General features: G+C 34.5%; 1 pseudogene; it reads right to left on the reverse strand.

The window, feature by feature from the left end:
• Positions 1-316: 316 nt before the first annotated feature.
• On the reverse strand, positions 317-1,507 carry LOC148598205 (uncharacterized; annotated as a pseudogene).
• Positions 1,508-15,702: the final 14,195 nt, after the last annotated feature.

Raw genomic sequence — 15,702 nt, forward strand, 5'->3', positions numbered from 1 at the left:
GTCCATTTCAATGAAAATGAAACTCAATGATCCAGCATGATATGGGAAATCTTGTCTGGTTTCTTTACCTAATTTGTATGATTGCTATGATAGGCATATATATACACAACAGTAAGTATGGCAAATTTAGTGGCTTGGTACCCCAAAGCAAACAAATCCCGCAATTACAAACATGCCCTCTGCATTGATAAATAGATACATGTAATAGAAAAGTCCCAAACCCTAAGAAGAATTTTAATGGGGTAAGAGGGCACAGAAGGAGGAAATAGCTTTTAAACGTTGATCAACATCACTATCTATATATCTTGTGAAGCAATCACTTGAGGGTACAGAAGGAGGAAATAGCTTTTAAACGTTGATCAACATCACTATCTATATATCTTGTGAAGCAATCACTTGACCAATATCCTAGTAACTTAATCTCGTTGTCAGAGAGACCTGCTTTTGAGCCCCAGGTAGCGGCACCACGGTAAAAGGAATGACCACTATACTTGCGGTATCTACATTTAAATTTTGCTAAGCAAAACGGAAGGCATTTAAAAACAGTATATGTTAGACATGACTTAACTGACAAGAGAAAAAGGGGGTCCAGAGGATATCCGGCTAAAGCTAATACATGAGACATGGCTGTAGCTGGACATAACGGGTGATTACTTAAACAAGGCAATACCACTTCTATATTGATGCGTTTTAACTACTTTTACACGTAAAAACATACCCCAGCTACATGGTAATACATCAACCATGCGAAGATTAAGGGCAGGATTAAACCTTCCCTTTACAAGAAAATTTTTTGGTCTTAAAAAGCCAAAGAACCCTGTCAAACAAGCTGCCCAAAAAACAATATTGTTGTGGTTTGACAAATCAAGAATGTTCCTTAAATTCAATAACAGTTCCGGCGTAACTGGCGCTTTATAGGATTGACTTGTTCCTAATTCTCTTTTCACACCCGTTAGTAAGTGCTGTCTATTCCAAGAGTTAGAAATAGGATCCTGTATATTGTGCATCTTATGTAAAATAGAGCTAATGTTCAAGTATAGAACTATATGCGAAATGTTTCTTGTCCCCTAAATATGTGATATAAATCTCAATAGTCTTCTGGTCACATGGTACCGGCTGCAGTTTGTACTTGTTGCAAAACTGAAGATACGTCTTCAGGTGCGTGGCGAAAGTTCCAGCTGTTGATTCTGCCCACCCCTTTCCTTTCAATCGTCCAAAGGCGATCTCCAAATCCGCTATCATAATTGCACCATCTAAAAAGATAAAAGGCAAACGAAACATGTCTTTAATAGTTCATGTACCGTAAATGGAATGCAACTGTAACTAGTCAATATATCATGAAGTCTCGAAAGTTGACCATCTTCGTGAAGACGTGAGGCGGCATCGGCAATAACGTTGTAACGCCCTCTCAAAAAGTTTGCCTGAATGTCAAAATTCTACATAGCGGACAATCAAAAAACAAAGTTCTCAGTAAACTCATCAACCACTTGTTCTTTGACGACCCCTTGTTCAAAATACATTTGGTCGTCATATTGTCCGTAAACACTGTATCAGTTTTATTTGTCCATTAATGTCCCCAGCGAAGTACAGATAAGATGACAGCAGCAGTTTCTTTAATATTGATATGTTCATTTTGAATAACTGGCAAGTCAATAGACCAATTAACATAAAAGAAATCTCCATTGTAATAGCTCCTCCTAATGAAGACGTGGCAGTTTGTAATGAAGTGATTTTGTTCGAGTCCATAAATTTCACTGTGTCATTGAAAACCTTCATAGATTTAATCCACCAAGAAATGTCAGCATGAAAATCGGCAGATAATAACGCTTTGTTACTGCGGTTTTCTACATTAGAAATAGCGTCAGTCAAACGTCTCAGAAACGTTCTACCACCTTTCACCATTTGACAAGCCCAGATTAACGTGCCGCAAAGTGTCTGAAGTTGTTTAATACTTGCACGTATGCGTTTTTCAAAGAATAACAAAAAGCTATAAAATTCAGATTGCTTCTGCTCTGGCATGGTAAGTGTTAAATCACGGGTATCGATTATTATGCCTAAAAAAGTTATTCGCTGTGCTGGACCTTTTACCTTCGAATAGTTTATGTTAAAACCTAATTGTGCGAACCAATAAAAGCAAATCCCTACTACAATCATACATAGTTTCTGAAATAATTAAAAAATCATCTAGATAAGCAATAAATGTTACATTGTATACACATTTCATAATTTTACAAACTGACCCACTCAACATTTGAAAAATGTTTGGGCTTCGCAAATGGCCAAATGGAAGTTTAGAATCATACATGTAAGGAGGAACATCATCACTTGTGAAGTTCCATTTTAAGCCGGTGTATTCATGATCTAACTTGTGACATTTAACGGATCTATACACACTTTCAACTTTTGTAGAAAAATATTTGGTTTAATAAGTTTTAAAGCTTGTCGCATATCCATATATGAACAATTTGTATCACTTGTATAAGAATTGAGGGAAATTCCTACGGGCTGACTAGCGTCATGAATTAAACGTATTTCACCATTTGGTTTTGGGACAGCCCCTAGTGAGCTCACAATTGTTGGAATCATTTTAGTAATCACATAAATTCCTGAAGCAAGCTCATTTCGTAGCTGAATTTCTACTTTTTCGCGCACTTTAAATGCTGATGCATAATTTTCACGATTGGTTGGATAATGCGGGCCAAATTTTGTACATAAACGAAGCCATTTTGGACTCCATCTAGAATAAATTCTCGGTCCTCTGTTTCCATAGGTAACAGGCGACACCAAGCCTCGAAATGCAGTGTGTTAATCGCGGATGTCGCCTTCGGCTCCTCAACTAGTTCCAATTTTGCGGCACTTCCTGGTTTTTTTGGGTCTCGTCATTGGTTGATTGTGATCATTTAACGCAGAATGAGCACTAAAAAAAATTGCACAATTATGCATCATTCTGCAATCAACACGATAACATGAATTGTAATTGAAGTTTCTTGCGTCCATCGGGCAGAAACGGACCTTTTCGCCGGTCATCAGTAATCTGTTTCGGATTTCTACCCTCAATGGCGACTTTGGAAGCTTCTGCGAAAGCTCTAGATGTTGGGTTATCCTGTTTTGATACCAACTGAAAGTCACGCAAATCTTGTCTATATGTTCCCCATCCGAATAACTCATCGGCCTGCTTTTGACGATATTCTTTCTTTAATTCAATCTTGATTCTGATGGTGAAATAGTCAAATTAAACTATCAAAATGGTGGTTTTTTTTCATATCATGTTTCATCAACTGCCTGATTCTTACAGATACTGACACTAAAGACAATTAAAGGAGAAGACCATGTTATTGTGCAAGTCATAAATATCGAAACTAATCTGTTAAATATTCATGAAAATTAAATTGAAACAAAATAATTTTCTTTTCTAAATTAATTAATCGAGATTTATAATTAGGAAATTTGAATTTCCCGTGCCTATGGGCGCCATCATGATCGGTTGAACTGTGACGTCACGAAGTCGGTTTGTAAAGTGAAAGTAAATGGGTAATTGATTACGATGTGCGAAGAAATCGCAAATTTGGGAATTTTCTTCTATAATTTCAACCCAAAATTAATAGAAGAAGAGATTGAGCACAACATGTAAGCAAATGTCAGACATCATAGACGAACAACAGGATTTGCAGCCAGATGACTAGTATTTGTAAGGAAAATCTTATGACTACTTCCGAATCTTGTTTTGCTGGTGAAAAAAAACTTTTAGAACATTTCTCTTTTATCATTCGTGCAATCGTAAGCTTGACAAGTCATCGTCTTTTGGTGATTAGATAAACATGATCGTAGAAATATTTACGGAATATTCTTTGTTTACATATTATTTGCAGTACTTGTATCAGTATCAAACCGATTTAGTGACGTCACGAGCCAATTGGAAGCTATGGGTAAAAATCAATAAAATCTGGCTATGATCTTCCTTCAGATAGGAGAGTTCTGCAAGATGGCTACCCACTTATATTTCAAGGACTTCGAACTTTGCATAGCCTTGAGCATTTTATAAAAGCGCATTAAAGGTTATTTATTTTTGTTTACGTGGGTATGATTTATCATAAGAGCCTAACTTAATGCAAAGGTGGCCTTTCCCTTTAACTGGCTATCTAAATCTTACTTCTTACTACAACGCAGGTAGACTGTATTGTTGCAGCTCCATTACACCAATTGCAGAGCCAAATAGATTCTGATGAAGTTTTATTGAAAGGTTCAACTTTACACGGATGACAGTGCATAAAGCAGAACTTACTTGCCTTACAAATAAATTCACTTTTTTTGTGCATAACAAAAATCTAAAACGTAAATTACCTTTTAAGGCAACAATGGAAATGGGAAGTTTGGATAGCAATAAAACCTGGCTTTCCCAATCATTTCAAACAAAATTGCATGTACCAAGTCAGGAGCATGCGTAATGATTATTTTCATTTTTCCGGTTTATTCTTGACTGCCAGTTTATGTGTTATTTAATTTTTCCCTCTGATATATACTGAATATTACATGTTAAAATCTATATCACATGTGGTATCAACCCGAGACCCCTTCATCGCCACAAAGCAACCGGCCCGCAAGGTAATATAGGTCAAGGGTTGATAACACGTGTGATACAGATTTTGACATGTCATGTTCAATGTATTATACATTTTAATCATACTACAAGTATGTTCAGAGAAGGGCTACAATATAGGGTATGCGATATAGGTCTAGGTGTGTGATATAGGGTATGCGATATAGGTCTAGGGGTGTGATATAGGGTATGCGATATCGGTCTAAGGATGTGATATAGGGTATGAGATATGGGCCTAGGGGTGTGATATAGGGTATGCGATATAGGTCTAGGGGTGTGATATAGGGTATGAGATATGGGCCTAGGGGTGTGATATAGGGTATGAGATATGGGCCTAGTGGTGTGATATAGGGTATGCAATATAGGTCTAGAGGTGTAATATAGGACATGCGATATAGGGTAAACGATATAGGGTTTAAACAATTACTTATTATGCAGATATAAGATGTATGATTATCAGTTCGGTTTTTTTTTATTATTTATTTATTTATTACCTTATTTTTTATTTTTAAAAACCTTTGATTCTTGTTATAAAAACAATCTGCCTTGTAGAATCAACACACCGAAAATGGCAATTTTGTGTTTGTTTCGTCCTAAAAACAACTCTTAGTAATTTCATTTCCTCAGATTTGCAAGTAGATTTTAACAAAATTGTAAGCGTTAATATCTCCAGTGGGCGACCTTTTTCGTACTTTTTTTAATACAGTTTATATGAGTTCCAATTTTAAAAAAACATTTGGGATTAAGAAATGCATGAATCCCTAAACATAAACATCTGCCTGGTTTTAAGGCAGAGCTGTACTTTTTGAGAGAAAAAAACGCAAACAAAAACATTTCTTTTCCTTCCTATCAACAAATAACTCTTTCAGATCGTTTTGATTGTGCAGTTTTTATCACTTTGAGTTCGTCTGTACGTTAACAGGTGCGACATTTCAAAACAATAAAAGTAAAAATTAATAAGAATATATAATCGCTCTCTTTGATCTGTTTAATTTGTTAAAATCCTTTAAGTATGTTATTGATAAATGTCAAATTGCATTTTAACGCTGTTTTCCTTCCTTTTGATGTAAGTGAGTTGCTTGGCGGAAAAATAATATTTTCAAACAAAACTTTTGTTAAAAATTTTAGAAAAAAAATAACTCGCTCTGTGTGGGCTTAATTTGAATTTTATAATTGATTGTTCTTGACTGTGTATTAATGCAATTCTGAAAACATTCTTGAATAATGAAAATAGAGTTTGGCATGGTCAATATTTTTTCACCCTTCACAGCTGATTGTTATCTTTATTTAAAACTTCTTTTTGTAATGCAACTACTTGCTTTTTAACAAACGTGTGAAAATTTTGCAAATTTCCATTCTAATATAGATTTTTATTTTAGTACGTTTATATTGATATGACTTATTCGCCATCAAACTCAGTTTCTGGGGCTAAAAAGTCAGCGGACTGAATTGGTTGCCATGATAATACAACCCTCTAATAATTGCAAATATTCAACAAAAAATATTTCAAAGCAAAAATGAAACTAAGAAAAGTGTTTGATAGACTTTTATTCTTTATCGATTTCATACCACTCATTGCTGCATAAATGATTTTGTCTTTTGTTACAAACATAAGTTTTTAACTGTTTTGTTACACAATAAGCATACTTAATACAAACAAACAAGCAACTCATAGCCATAATTCGCGCACATGAATGACCAAAATTATTTTGACCTTTGTATTCCTACATAAGTGGAATAATCAGACAGATCATATGATATGGTTCACGTGTCAAAATTGTCACGTGGGTAAATTACATCCCACTGAATTGTTTGTTGCAATATGATGTTTATATCATATGCATGTCAAATAGTAAAAAGATTTTTTAAAGCGACAATGGATGGTTCGGAAAGCGATTTAAAAGTTCCCTACCAAATTTTGCACACACAAAAATTATTTTCCTTTTTTTTTCAAGCTTTTTATGTATTTTTTTCCTCTCTTTATTCGAAATCAAAAACCAACATCTAACATTGAGAAAGAGTGCATTTGTGGTGTGAAATGGGCGACCATTTTTTTATATTGAAAAATTGTCGTGTGCCATCCACTACCTGGTTTTTATATGGTCAACCCCCTTAATTCCTATCTTATCTTTACGTAACCTTCAATCAGATATTCGGTATAAGTTTACAATGAAATAAATTCAAAATTTTCATGGCTTCAATGTTTTTAAGAGGTTACTTTTTGTGGGCTTCAGCATTTTTGACTTCTGATTCAGCAAATGTACTGATGAAGCACATTACAAAAAATCGCATAAATTATGCTTACTTCTTTATAAAAATCGCTGTGCAAACTCTACGCGTTTGTAATTGCAAAATAATGCATTAAAATCATAATTACAATGCTGCTCTGCAAAGGATTTTCATAAAACACGTGTGACTAGCATGCAGTCACAGAATCATTTCATATAAAATAATATGCATTTGTTAGACTTATCATAATTACTTAGTATGAAAGCCTATTGGGCTCATTTTCCTTAACTAAGCGCAAATAACATTTTATGATGTACGAAAATGAGCTCAATTGGTTTGATAGTAAACGAGCTTTTTTCCAGTTATATAATCAACACTGACATTATAAATCGCCATATCTTACGTATATTAATGCTTAAAGAAATATGTTATCCTACACAGCCATATGTGCCACACATGAGAATCAGCAACATGTGATAATCATGTGAATAGAGCATCATCAGACAATCATATGTTTCAGTTTCCATATGATTATCATATGTTTCCAAACCACAATAAATATATGAGAATCATATGATAATCATATGACCATCACATGACCATCACATGACAATTATAATTTTATTATCATATGACCCAAGCACCATATGATTATCATATTGGGCTTTGTAAGTTCAATAAGTCCTCGCATACACATTGTATATACAAACAAACCTCAAGTGTAAAGATACGTGACTTACATGTCAAGCCTCGAAAGGTCGTAGAAGCATTGAGAGGGTCAGTATGACAAAAACAAACATCATGTTAGCAAGCGAACAAACAATATACTCACTTGCTTCAAATGGTGTTAAAATTGAAATTATAACCAATAATTTGGATAACCTTTAAAGTACTAAAACCATGTTTATATTATTTCATGAACATCTATCTACAAATGGTGCAAATTCATCGTGAAAATATGTATAAACCCTTTAGTTAGATAATCTCCCTTTGAAGTCTTCCCACATTAACTATTTTCTGTTGTGTTTGTCTGTATTCCATGTTTGGTCTTTGTCCATGGATTACATTCTTTTGATTTCCACTAGAACACTGGTTCCCTTGATTACTCTTTTATGAACATCTACATATAATAGACAAACGAATGTAAGGATAGTCAGTCATGGGAATTCCTATATACTCAAAGCTTTATTCAGGTGATATACTACATGACGACTGTCTCATACCCCGCTTCAGTGATTCATCTTTACAAAGATGAAAATATAGTTTATGTAAATTGTATATACCTGAATATAGCTCAGCATGAAATTCGTGTAACTTAGAAATGAAATTCTGTGATTTTTTTGTATGAAATTCAATTAACTTGACATCGTCTTCACATGACGGCTTAATTCACATGAATTACACATTCAATCCATCACAAAACGTATTTGCGCAATGAATTAGGAGTAATATAATATGAACTCGACCCACACTTAGTGAAGGGATAACTGGATCTATTGTAACAAATTTGATATGAAAGACATCATAATAAATATTTGAACGTACATCTCACTTAACATATACATGTAATTGATAGTTGGGGTTTAACGCCCGAGCAGCAATATTTCAGCTATATTCAGTCGATGAACATGAAATGGATGATAAAATGAACATGAAATGGTGATAATGAAATGAAAAATGGGATTGGATACAAGGATAGTAGGGTCGGCAAATTTTGATTGCCACAAGAAATAGGGAGAGGTAGGTAGGATCGGGCAATTTAGCCTCCTGTGGCGGAACGCAAAGGTTCCTACTCCTATCAAATACCACAGCAGGGTTCTTTAACGCGCGAGGAACGTTGCGTCTTTCCCAACACGGTGCACCACTATGTTTTGCGGTCAGGTTTCCCGTATTATAGCCTGACAACCCCAGCATGAAACTCGCCAGGAGTACCCCATTCCAGCACCTGGGGCACACACCCCAGTTGTTCTGTGGGCAGAGCGCCCTAGCTAGGGCTTAAACATCTATAAGATAATCGTTTTGTCTTTAATAACAACACGTTAAAGCATTTATCATCATAAAATACAAGAAAAGGATAAAGAGTAAAAATCTGTGAAATAAAGTTTACAGCTCGTACCCATCATATTACAGCAGTAAAGTATTTGAAGCACACTTGACATTTGTTGAATATGATGTCATTTCATATTTTATCGTTTTATACATAAAAATCTATGACGCATTGGGTATGTCTTATTACCAACAAAAAAATTATTATTAGATTTACAACCATTAGATCATTGAGTACAAAACCCGCGTGGTTCTGTCTTTAAAAATATATATGTATAACATGTATTGAGTCTGTTAGTGATAAAATGTAATAATATAAAATTTTCAACGTCATATACCAAAAAAATGAAATGGAAGTTTAATTATCACAATTGATTCTTTTTAAAACTTTTCTGCATTAATTGTGATGCACGTGTCCAATTACAGGAAGCTGATACAAATTACAGCAATGGTAGATCCAGGAATCTCAACCCTTTTTTTGTCGGGCAATTTTTGATTATTTTTTTTTTGTTATTGGGAGCAAAGGATATGCTATTCTTGGAACCAGTCGCTTATAAATATCTTGATCCGCTTCTTCTAGAACTATTGTATCCAGCTCCATGCAGCGGAAGTCGTTCGTTTCATCTCTTACTACAGGGAATTTCGAACGTCAGACGCTGTTCGGTACTTGCTATTGTATAAAAGCATCCAAAATTTGACAGTAGTATAATTAGGTCAGTCTAAAAGAAAATCTGATTACAAACCAAAGATAAAAGAGCTATGTACGTAACAACAAATATCACTTAAATCGCAAAGTATTACGTACAAGTCTCTTTAAGAATCAGACTATATTCGAAAAAATACACATGTTACTCCATGACTGACCGATCTGACAACATAATTCCTATCAACGTAGTCTTCATAATGATAGGATCTTTACCACGATTTTGTCCACTGGTTGGTAAAAGATTTTTTTGTAGAGTAATGTGCCCCTGATTGTGTGTCACGAAAATTATAACTCATTTTACCACCCCAAAATATGGCAAATAGGGTTTTTAGTCTTTACTTATTATTAAAATTTACACCGAAAAGCAATTACCAGTTTGTTTTCTGATTAAATTCTCCACCCATTGCCCGATATTTACAAAAACCGGTACATATACTTAATTGCATATTAAGACGAATAATGAAATTATAAAACGAACACTTCAATAATTATTATCTCCCTTTATTTCTACGAGTGGTAGCAATTGCTTAACCGGAAGTTTGAATGACGTTTCGAGTGCCCAAACATTTAACTTATCGAGATTCTCTTTAACAATGTGTTAAAAACTTTAAATAAATGTGTTTCTTTGATGGTATATTCTCGAATGATTTATATTATTACTAAAAGGTTAAAAGTCTAGGATTTGAAAGAGAAATTCTGGTTTTTACATTTCCAATTACTTACTTATTTTTTAAGGAGGCAAACAGATTAATTGGCACATGCCTCTGTTTCGCTATTATATGTACAGTAATATATCATGAAATGAAGGTAGAGATATACGTATCTTGGTATATATCTGTTATTCTCCTATAACACATAGGCGGAGGTGGTGGCAAGGTTGGTACTACTCCGACAGTACCAATAATTTAAAAAAAAATTGATGAAACAGTACCAATATTTTGCAATTATATTAGCCTCAATGAGTACATGGTAATTGCTGTCTCGCTAAAAAAACGTACATATATACAATATCCAATGTATTTAGTTTATCGTGGTGGAATATAGACTTACTACAATTAAGACTTTCCGTAATACTTACTCAAATTGTATATCATTGGTATTAAGAATTTGTTCAGTACCTTCCAGAGGCACAGCATAAATGCGTGTCGAAGAAGGCGGCTCTTTATGATGGAACAATTTCGTAAAAGTACCCGTCTTATATTATATGCATGTTTCCTGACATTTAGTCTCGTGAGTGCAAGTGGTCAAGAAATTTTAAAGAAATATAATTCGCTGAATGAAATCAATGTTTCAACGTAACATATAACAAGAATAGGTATGGTGTATGTCAAACAAAAACCCACCAGGATGAAAATGTCAGCCAAGGCCACCCATTGGTCTTCAATCAACGACGAGGAAATCCTAATATCAAAGGGCAGGCTGCATATACATTTGCCATGTAAGACTCGAAGTCACGTCAGGAAATGTACTATGTTTCAAATTAATAATACTGTTAATTATATACAAATGTAAACGCTTCGTTGACTTTGAAAATATCTGACACGTTATCTTTAAACGTACTCGCTGCATGATATCAAACATCCTATATTTGGTTCGAGTTTATCTCGAGTTATTTTCCTTTGACGGTAAAATGCTATATACATTAACTAGATTTGTTTACACATATAAATAATACATTTGAAAATATTGCTTTTTAAAAGAGAAATAATCGTAATGTCTGCGTTTGATTAACTAGACGACAACCTCTTGCGTTATCTCGCAGTGACGAGATAACGCGTGAAATGTCGTTACTAGGAAAGGGGTAATTTCCCCGCCATTTATTTCCACTTATCAAAGTCATACTGTTCTTTGAATAGGTAATATCGCTTATTTGAAGGATTTCACAAGAGAATATTTAATTGATGTCCATTTGAAAATCTCGTTTCAATGCCGATTGTATTTATTTTATAGTCTGACCTTGTGTAACACAAGTTTTTGGGCCTTTTATATTGGTGCGAAGTCGTATATTAAGTAAAGACATTTTATTTCGGCATAATGGGGAGACCGTGAACTAGTCCCGTTTATCATGACAAACTTTGACTTCCACTTACATTCAAACATTTCCAGTAAAGTCGTCAAATTCCAGAGTCGTCTTGACAGAATTACTTTTAGTTATAGTATTGTAAAATGCAGGAACATGCTCAATCGCAATAAAACATGCGGTTAGATTATACCTAAGCTGAAATTATAGGAGCAAACAATTCCGTCGAGATTTTTTGAACGAGTTCTTTTAGGGGAAAATGATCAAACTCGATCAGGAGATCGGACTTCCTATGATCTTTTTGTACTAGTCTGGTGCACAGCTATTACATACACGTTGAGCGATGATACGACATTAAATAATGTACGAGATTTTCTGCGGGATTCAAGTTTTAGCCTGTCAGCACTTTTGTCAGCAGATTTTCTGCACGTTAATTCGCACTTTTAGATTCATCATCACTGAATAGATAAATAAATTAGTCCCAAATGAGATCTGATCGAATCCATATTAAATGGTATTTACGGCCGTCTCGATAACATCGTTAATTTCAACAAAATAAGTTAAGAAATCATTAAATCGTATTGTTCCGGATTGTGGGAATATCATACGCCTTTTGAACACTATATCCCCTATCGGTTTAAATCATCAAATATTTCGCGTGTTATTTCACGATCAAAATACGAATAAGAGATCTACTAATCGATATAGTATTTTAAATCGATATCTTTGATCTAACTGGAGCAGAGATGTCTAAAACAAAATGGACACCTGGATTGTTGTCGTGACCCCGTGACCGGAAGTTTATCAGTAGCCATCTTTATTATAGGGTTTAGACTTCTTTGCCATTGAAATCATAGTCTTTATATTATAATCGTATAAATTATTTGAGTTTGTTTTGATTTAGAAAATAAACCAAAACACGTCGAAACAAAGAACTGATACAAAGTAACATTTAACTGATGGTATCGTTCAAAATGTATTACAACTTTGGTTGACAACTTACTGACCGAATCATTCGGAACAATGGAATTTTATGTGTATCTGAACAGTCACGAATTAACACGAAAAGATCAATTTTCCGCTGCCGTGCTTCTAACGTTATTGTTGCTTATATTCAATGGTCATCTTATCTATAACAAAATATTGAGGGGTCAATATACCGTTTTGTATATTAAATGCAATTATTTTAAATTTATCTGTTGCCACATAAAGGTTGGCTTTTGTCTCCTTAAAATTCTAATTGTTCTTCGTAGCATGGCGTTTAACGTGACATAGACCAAAGAATGTCATTTTTCAAACGATTAAAACCCTTGCAATCAAGATTTAAAGACAAAAGCATAAAATCCAAGGTACCTAAATATCTAGATTTCCAGACGAAATGAAGATAACCAGGGTATTTGTTTTTATATAATTGCGTGTATATTTAAAATGGCATTTTCCGGACGAAATCAAAGATAATCTATCCCTTGGTTTAAAATAAACAACGTTTTTAAGTTTGAATGTATTCATCACTCAATAAGTAGTATCATATGTACCGTGGTGAGTAATAAGAATGCGCTATGGTATGTACCAGTCATTGTAAAAATCAGGTCGGGTGTTAAAACATATGTGATTTAAATGTGATTTTTTTCTATCTTTATTGAAAAAATGTAAATAAAAATCTTCTATGACAGTGCAGTTTTACTATTTGAGCCTCAATATCTAAAAAAAATAAAGACAAGATTTATGTCATAAATGTGGTAAAATAAGATGAAATACCATTTATAAAGTTACATTAAATAACTCGATCAAACTAATATTTTCCGAAAATTGTATTGATGTTTCCCATCCTCCAATGCTGTAAAATCGTGTCAAGTTAACCTGACCACCTTGAGAGATAATTATCTGTAGGAGTGGTTCTACGTGCACGTTTCAGAATTTTCAAAAATCTGCCCGTTTCTTACTAGGATTGGTATCGAACGGAATAGTTACATTAGACGTTTGATCAACAATATGGAATTTTGGAATATTCACATGCACGCATTAGACTAACTAGACTAATGGGTACACCGATCACAAAACTACTGTTTTATGGCGACATATGCATCAATTCATCGAACGAGGTATGCTCTCTGAGCTACGTCAATGACCTTTACTTTTGGTATTGCACATGAGGAATTGCCAACGAGGGTAGATTTAGGGTGTATCTAGTATACAAGATTACCAATATTATTTAAATGTTGTATATCTAGGAAAAAATCAAGCAAACATAAGTAAGAATATAGAAGACCGACTGACAGACTACGCCAAGTTAGCAGAAACTGAACAACCTATTACCAAAAAGTGATTGTAATTTTCGGAGTCTTTTAAAGTAACATGAGACGCCAAACAGCAATTTGTCAATGTATATATGTTTGCGTTTTTATAACATGTATTGAAGAAATAACACGGACCTGCTGTGTGTTTTCACACTGAATCGCGATTTATTGTGATTCCTCTGAAATATTTTTTTCCGGGCAGTAATGCAAATTTCATTATATGCATTGACCGTATGTCATTCGCAAAATCTGCAATCGTCATATTCAATGCACTGTTGAGGTAAGCATCTCCTGATCTTAATATCGTACAAAGGAAAATTCAGTGTGCCCTATTGCAAAGCCGTGCTTAACAATAAATCTATTAGCAAAAGTGCCCACCAGTTAAAACCCTCCTCCATCCCAACTTTAGTATATAGATGAACCGAGCCGTCAAGTAAGAAATTGTTGTCGCCCGAGCCCGATTTTAAAATCACACGATATGACAAACCCACCGACTTTTCCTAAGTTCTGCTCCCATTTTTTAGTTCAGTCCGAGTTGCTCGTTTACTTTTGTTACTTTGTATGTATTATTTTAGATACTTAATGTTCTTTATTGTGTATATCTGTTTTCATGTCTGGTCTTTGTCCCTGGATTACATTCTTTTGATTTCCGCTAGAATCATGGTTCCCTTGATTACTCTTTCCAATTGCATTTAATTAACTTTCATTCTAAATGGTAAAAATCAGAGGTAAAATTATCTTTATGCCCTTAATTAACTTGTCCTTAGGCATAAAAAACCAGCAAAATATTACCTATATCCCTGTCGTAAAAACGATGTCACAACACCATATTACGATACAAATCATTAACTCCGTTCAAAAAGGCATGAATAAATTATCGGAAAATCTTTTCCTGATTTATATGCGACAGGTCAAAGGTTAGTAGTTAACAAAAGATACAAGTAATAATTCATTGTATAATTTCAGCTTGAGGTTTTGTTTCTATCAATTTAGCGTTGGAAACCACCCAAATTTTGTATCAATCTATATAGAGATTTGTTTATTGTTTTAATTAACTACAGAAGCCAATATGATTAAACTATTAAATTCGACTTATTTCGTTGTATTAAACAATTAAAATATCGTTTCCGACATTGTAAGCCAGATCAAAAAAAGGGGAAACCCCGAAACACCACTGACACAAAATAAATCAATTTTTGCACATTGAAAGATAAACGTCGTGATCTTTGAAAAAATATAATTAACATTAATCCAATTCAGTTTAACAGCCTAGCGCCAATTAACTTCACGGCGACTAAATAGTGCTCGGGAACCTAGCCGGGGGCTAGACGCTCTGCCCAAAGAGCAACTGGGATGTGTGCACCAGGTGATGGAATGGGGTACCCCTGGTGTGTTACATGCTGGGGTTGTCAGGCTATAATACGGAAAACCTGACCGCAAACAATAGTGGTGCATCGTGTTGGGAAAATGCCACCTTCCTCGCACGTTAAAGAACCCTGCTGTGGTATTCTCCCGGAGTAGGGACCTTTGCGCTCCGCCACAGGAGGCTAAATTGCCCGACCCTACCCACCCCCCTTTTTCTAGTGGCAATCAACATTTGTCGACCCTATTATCCTTGTGTCCCATCCCTTGTTTTCATTTCATAATCATTCATGTTCATTTTATCATCCTTATCATGTTCATCGCCTGAATATAGCTGAAATATTGCTGCTCGGGCGTTAAACCCCAACAATCAATCAATCAATCCACTTAACTTTACTGTTACTTTCTTATCTTGCAATACTGATTTCGAACTAGATAATGATGA

The sequence above is a fragment of the Perna viridis genome, chromosome 14 (assembly GCF_037379345.1).
Source record: "Perna viridis isolate PV_CMFRI_1.1 ecotype Kerala chromosome 14, ASM3737934v1, whole genome shotgun sequence".
NCBI lineage: Eukaryota > Metazoa > Mollusca > Bivalvia > Mytilida > Mytilidae > Perna > Perna viridis.